Below are 7,133 nucleotides of genomic sequence, written 5' to 3' on the forward strand. Positions count from 1 at the left end.
GGTAAAACCTTAACCCATAATTCATGGCACGTTTAACCTGTAATGTACAGTGCTTCCTGTATTTGGGTGGGATCACGTGCGGCTCGCATTTGCCCTCCAGATGAAGTTTGGTTCTGTTTGCAGGCTCACACGGATGAACGAACGAAACGGCAAATGAATCGAGGTCTGACATGACCTCAAAAGGAATGAGATGATACCAAACTTTAGACGTGCAAATTATAGATATGCAATGCTGTCTGGGATTAAGGCTACTTTGTGGGAGAAGGTTGTTATTTGGATATGAATAGCATCATTGTTGGGTAGGGCAGACAAATTCATACCTATTGTACTGACAGCTTGGAGTTATAAGCTGATACTGAGCTGCATATCTTGGACTGTATCACACACGCAAACACAGGCAAAACATGCAAACTCCACACAGAAACAAGGATGATACTTCCAACTGTCCCTTCAAAAATGTTTCCTCCACTGCATAATGTAATGGTTTGTCCTTGTCTGAAGAAGAGAGCCCCTTGATAGCCATAATATACATTCAGCCATGACTATTTGGCTTCAGTTCCTGGACTCAAACTGAACTTGAGTGCATCTGTGCACAGTAAACTTTTCTGTTTAGTCTGGCCACAAAAAACCCAAACCCAGCATCTTTAAAACAGCATATCTCTAGACTGGGAAGCGTTTCCTCCTCGAGAATGATAAATGTAGAATGGAACTGCAGTGGGAGGAGTTGCTGCTATTATTTTGTGTCAATAAATGCATGAATTTTCAGAAATGTCAATTTTTATAAGTCAACAGTGTTCACAAGCAGCAAGCGGGCCAAATAAAAGGGCTCAACTGTTTATGATTGACTGCGCTCACAGGAACAACAGTTAAAATTTGGCATAGTTTGCCTACCTAAAGCCATTTTTATTGTGTGTGTGTGTGTGTGTGTGTGTATGCATGCGTGCTAATGGTACTTGGAACATCTGCTCAGACTGAGAGCGACACAGATTCAGCTTGGGTTTTTTCTTTTTCATACACATGCGATACAGATGCACTCGATCAGGTTTCCACACATAATTGAGGTTCCGCTCCTCTTTTTTTAAAATGAAACAAGTTATCATTAAACCTCATGATCTCGGCTTGTAAAGAAAATTACATGAGCTATTTAAAATCGATAAAAGCGCACCAAACACTCTGCCCTCGCCCCCCCCCAACCAGCCACCCACCCCCACCCCAAGATATGAGAGGAACTGTTGCGGTTGGCTCTTTGGTGATTTATTGCCCTTATATACTACTGTGTGTACTTAACTTGCCTTGAAAAACATGTGGATAGAAGTTATGACTGCCTTTTTTCCCCCTCTCACACAGACCGCATTGTGCTCTTCACCAATCATATCACGGGCTCTGCGATGTCATTTGAGGTGGGAACCCGTCCAGGAGGGCCTGAAGTGAGCGCGGGAGTGGGGGTTGGGGTGGGGGTGGGGGCTGGAGGGGTGAGGTGAGGGGGAGCGAGAGAGGGTGGGAGTTAGTTCTTAGCCAGACACTAGGCTGAATAAATAAACCCGGAAACATTAAAAGCCCTTTTCCCCTTCACCTTTGAACTTGTGCATTAGATTGTGTAAACATACATTGAGACGTTTAGACACAGCTTGTCCTGACACTGTGCTACACACTCCGCAGTTCTTCCTCCTCATGTTTGCAGATCTACATCCATGTGGGAGTGCAACGCTGAGTATTTATGGCAGGAACAGCGGGATTTTATCTCTGCTTTGTCATCAAATGAGAACCTACCACACAGCTGCAGCGTGCATACATTCAGAAACATATATTCTCCTGGACGCGACGAATGAGATGTCAGAGCCTCGCTGGCTTGTTTCGGACTTTTCTGTCTTCTCCATTTAAGCATTTCAGCAGTGCAATATTTAAGTAGACAGAGGATGAAGTTACCACTGTGTATGTCTGAAGAACTACCTGGGTGGGCAGAGAGGAGAGAAGTCTGCAAATAGGCAGTCAACACACAAACCTACGGTGGCCGAGAACCGCCACCGCTGCAAATAAAAGAAGCGCTGCAAAAATAAAAAAGCTGGTGTGCAAAAATTAAAAAGCTGGTGCAAAAATAAAAAAGGCGATGCAAATAAAAGAAAGTCTGCAAAAAAGAAACGCTACTGCAAATAAAAGAAAGTCTGCAAAAATAAAAAAGTCGGTGCAAAAATAAAAACGGTGATGCAAATAAAAAAGCCACAACGGAAGTGGGTTACAAGGGACTGTTTTTGCCGATGCACCTGTGTGAGTAGAAGACGACGCCGACGCCGACGCACCTGTGTGAGGAGAAGAAGACGGCGACGACGACGACGAGAAGAAACTACGAATAGGAAAACGAACTAGAAAGTAAGTGAACATGATAGTGTTTAATGTCGCTACGTGTACTTTTTAATGTGTTATTTGGTTAGGCCAGGTAACCCCAGGTTTGAAGTTGAACTGGAGAATGCCGGTGTATTGTTAGCTTCGGCTAACACGGGGAGACCACTAACGAGAGTGGAAGCAACTGACGGCTACAGCTTATTACTATCGTTGTTGTTGTTGCTTGTATCATTAATAGTCATGCTAACAATAATCTAAGGCGTGGGTAACAATAGTTATTTGGATGAATGTGAAGTTTAAGCTGTGTGAGGTGGCCAGGGACTTTTGTGAAAATACCATGACCATAATGTCAGATTGAGGTATTGAACTGACGGCTAAAATGTTCATGCAATTTAAGTCCAAAGCAACCTAATGATACTTGTTTTTTTGTTTGTTTTTTGCAGATCATAATGTATTGTCTTTTTTGTGGACACCAGCAGCCTCCGAAACTACTTAGTCGGATTCAGAGGTGATCATCATGAGTCCAAGCTCTGCAGAATTCAGTGCAGCTGATACATTGGTGAGTGCCACATTTGTTGTGTCTTACATTGATTATATTGTAAGTTCTGTCTGAAAATGTTTATAGATTTTACATAGAAGCCATGTTTCTGATGAAACGTGCCAAAATAGCATTTTAAATTACAGTAAATGTTGCAGTGTCCTGGCCTACACATATTTTACAAACTTCAATATTTATGTTCAAATTTGTTCAGCTCTAGTTCTGTCAATCAAATTTGAAGTGCTCACTGATATATTGTTTTTTACTTCCAGATATGGGAACCTGCAGATGGAGAGTCAAGCACTGATTCAGCAGCTCTGGTAATTGTAGCTCCGAAACATAGTCTATCGTTCACACTTAGCCTTGTCTGAAAATATTGTCACACAATCAAGGCTTAAACTACTTAAAAGAATGTGTCACACTCTGACCTAGAGATCCATGTTTGTGTACATTATATTAAACATTTTATTTTTATTTTTTTGTATTGCAAATAGACTGTTGTCAACACCGCACATTTTTATTGTATTTGATATCAGGAATGTGCTTGCAGCTTCAGCTTTTTTCTTTAAATAAAAAATAAATAAAAAAACTACAGACTGTTCTTTTTTTTTTTTTAAGATTTTTTCAGGCATAGACAACTTTATTACAGACATTTGTACGTTGCTTTGGACAAAAGCCTCTGCCAAATGACAGGGGAGAGAGGAAAATGACAGCAGCAATATACAGCAGCAGCAAATACGACACATAAAAAGAAGTTTGTTTTGGTGTTGTCACAACACAAATATGTCCCTAAAATTTTTACAGACCAGCCATGTTTTTCAGGGTGATGTAGTTCTCTACAGCTGATTCCCACTGCAAAGGAGCTCTTACACCACTCTGTCGTTGCAGTTCTCCAAAAAGAGTTTCATGCTCATCCCCAGCAGGAGTTGCTGGCACTGGCATGATGCTGGTGATGTGGTTCAGGGTTTGGGCAGATGCTGGGAAACCACAATTACTAGGAGCAAGTACAGGAAAGTGTTCACACTGAGCAACACATCAATTAAGTTTCACTTTCATGGTCATTACAATTATCTCCAGAGTTTCTTACAGGACAAGGATGCAGAGACCCAAAGACAAGCAATGATCTTAGGTTAAACTAAGTATCAAATATTAGAGAAAGCATTGCACATGAGGGAAAACTTTATTGTGAATCTTAAATTTTATAATCAAAATGTTACAAAATATTTTCAAATGCATTCAAGTACACACATTTTAGAGCACCACATTATTTCAGTTTTTACGTAATTAATAATAAATAAGGTGACTCCAGGAGGTGAACTTTGTGTTTGCAGGGCTGCCATTGAAGAGATGCCTCTCCCTCAAGTCACTGAACAGATCCATCCAAAATTGGCTCCTAGATAGAAAACACAAATTCATCCAGGTCATCGTTCTTCAAGAGGTTTAGATTAATGTACAAGTCCACTTACTACTGACTCATGCCTTTTGGAGATTTCACTACAATATACCCTTTCCTTTAAAAAGCACAGCAATATACATTAAACAGAAATAATATAAATGCATACAGCAAATACAATAATCCAGGGTCAAGTAAAACATAAATGAATTAAAAGTGACAGAAACCTTTGTTTCCGGAACCAGCTTTCAATCCGCTGGTTGGATGTTGAAGTGCCATACATGTGGCTTTAAGCTCCTGCAAACTCGTCTGCATGCTCTGATCTCATGGTACATTGAATGGCGGCCATTATTCCATTTTCAGTGCCGCAATCTGTGCGGAGCCGCTTTGGAAAAACTCCATGCTCAACTACACAGTTGATGTAGTTTTGAGCAATTACTGAAGGGTCGTTGTTCGTCTTTCCACAATTCAGCCACATAATTTTTCTGGAGAAGCCATCAATGCAGCCACTCATGCCAATTCCAAAAGGTTTTAATTTATTATACCCATCAACGTGCCAGGCTTCGTTTGGTCCCATTGAATGATATGCCCTTCGAACAAATCTACGTCTGCAGCGATTCTCTGTTCCACATGGATCCAGCTCTGCCATTAGGCGCATCACATCGTCTCGTCTGACGACAAGAGAGTGTTTCTGTTTCAGAATCTGCCACATCGCTCTATACCCTAAAAGCTGGCCTGATCCCTTTAGCTCCTCGGAAATAGCTGCCTGCACAGTAGCAATTGGAGTGTAGTTGATCCTTCTGGTCAGGCTTGCATGTTTTAGTCTTCTTTGTAGATTGCGAAAACTGACTGATATGTTGTGTTTGGTTTTCAGTAAGTCCACTATTATTTCATAACTATGGCCCTCTGTGAAATATTTTTGGATAAGTTCATCCACTGGAGTACTAGCTTCAGGACCTGAGGGGTAGGACGGAGAACACTATATTAGAGGCCAAATGATGAACTGCATAATAAACATTTTCAATTTTTACAGAGGTGAATAAATGAGATTGTTTAGATTATCATGTGTGGGTGACATGGTAGTTAGTGATTAGAGTTATTGAGGAATCAAGCTATTCAATGTACTTGTTAAAATTAATTAATTGAAAATGTCTTTATATAAAAGTAGCACAGTGCAAAACATTCAAAATTGTTGCATAGGATTTTTTACAGGGATCAGTAGCCTACTAGACTAAGACACTTTCTTAATTTTTCATGTCTTCAAATTCATTGTATTCCACATGCCTCCGTTATGGATTTCACCATAAGAAGTGGTATATTCATGACTAACAGACAGTATATTCTCTGAAAAAACATTGCAATCCATCATGTTTAAGAACCTCATTAACTGTCAGAAAGAAATTTACCTTCATCTTGAAGACTCCTTAGGAACCTGACATTTCTACAGCATGAGCCACAATATATTAGGACGGATGGAAGGTTCACCCCACAGAATGGACAAAACATGATCTGGTAAATGACAAAGCAAAAACAGTCAAGTTTAGGATTCAATATGACATTATGGTCATGGTACTTTCTCAAAGGTCCCTGGCCACCCCACACAGCTTAAACTTCATTCATCCACATAACTTTTGTTACCCACGCCTTAGATTATTGTTAGCATGATTATTAATGATACAAACAACAACAACAACGACAGTAATAACCTGTCTTCACTGTAGATGGTCACCACAAGACGAGCTCACTCACAGAGTCACAGTCAGATGTCGGTCCAGAAAGTGTGTCTCCAATGCTGCTGAAGCTGTTTGAATCTGAAGCTACTTAAATGAGTGTGATGGCATCACGCTAACAAAACGATGTCATCCAATAACTCAAACTCCAGCTATGATGTCAAACTGACATCTGGCCGGACTCGTGATGTCATCACGCTAACAAAATGATGTCATCCAATAACTCAAACTCCAGCTATGATGTCAAACTGACATCTGGCCGGACTCGTTAGTGGTCTCCCCGTGTTAGCCGAAGCTAACAATACACCGGCATTCTCCAGTTCAACTTCAAACCTGGGGTTACCTGGCCTAACCAAATAACACATTAAAAAGTACACGTAGCGACATTAAACACTATCATGTTCACTTACTTTCTAGTTCGTTTTCCTATTGTAGCTTCTTCTTCTTCGTCGTCGTCGTCCTCTTCTCTTCACACAGGTGCGTCGGCGTCGTCTTCTACTCACACAGGTGCATCGGCAAAAACAGTCCCCGGTAACCCACTTCCGTTGTGGCTTTTTTATTTGCATCACCGTTTTTATTTTTGCACCGACGTTTTTATTTTTGCACCGACGTTTTTATTTTTGCAGACTTTCTTTTATTTGCAGTAGCGTTTCTTTTTTGCAGACTTTCTTTTATATGCATCGCCTTTTTTATTTTTGCACCAGATTTTAATTTTTGCACACCAGCTTTTTTTATTTTTGTAGCGCTTCTTTTATTTGCAGCGGTGGCGGTTCTCGGCCACCGTACAAACCCGCCCGTGCACACACACACACACACACACACACACACACACACACGCGCGCGCACACACACACGTTACAGGGTTACAAAGCAGCACCTTTACTAATACATAGAAACAAATGAAACACGCAATTATATAATATTAATATTTAACTTTGTGCAATACATTTGTAGCCAAGGAAGAATATGTGTCTTAATATGTGTCTTAGTAATGTGTCTTAATAATTATCATACATGTTTTTGAGACGTGCTGAGAAGACTCAAAAGAAGTTCTAAATGAAGCAAATGAGGCAACAATTCCACAGTAATGTGGCAAAAAATGTACCTGTGCTGCTCTCTCGATGCACCTAAT

The 7,133-nt window shown here is 40.5% G+C and overlaps 2 long non-coding RNA genes across 2 annotated transcripts; one reads left to right on the forward strand and one right to left on the reverse strand.

The window, feature by feature from the left end:
* Positions 1-2,213: 2,213 nt before the first annotated feature.
* On the forward strand, positions 2,214-3,388 carry LOC143000784 (uncharacterized). The gene is made up of 3 exons (XR_012963654.1): positions 2,214-2,367; positions 2,784-2,899; positions 3,151-3,388. It is a non-coding gene; the product is annotated as an uncharacterized LOC143000784 (long non-coding RNA).
* A 198-nt stretch (positions 3,389-3,586) lies between these two features.
* On the reverse strand, positions 3,587-6,779 carry LOC143000783 (uncharacterized). Its single transcript, XR_012963653.1, has 4 exons — positions 6,412-6,779; positions 5,678-5,780; positions 4,499-5,228; positions 3,587-4,271 (listed from the first exon to the last, which is right to left on the reverse strand). It is a non-coding gene; the product is annotated as an uncharacterized LOC143000783 (long non-coding RNA).
* Between the last annotated feature and the right edge of the window lie 354 nt (positions 6,780-7,133).

Source organism: Genypterus blacodes, unplaced genomic scaffold, assembly GCF_046128005.1.
Source record: "Genypterus blacodes isolate CSIRO-AG114 ecotype Tasmania unplaced genomic scaffold, CSIRO-AGI_Gbla_v1 ptg000052l_1, whole genome shotgun sequence".
Lineage (NCBI taxonomy): Eukaryota > Metazoa > Chordata > Actinopteri > Ophidiiformes > Ophidiidae > Genypterus > Genypterus blacodes.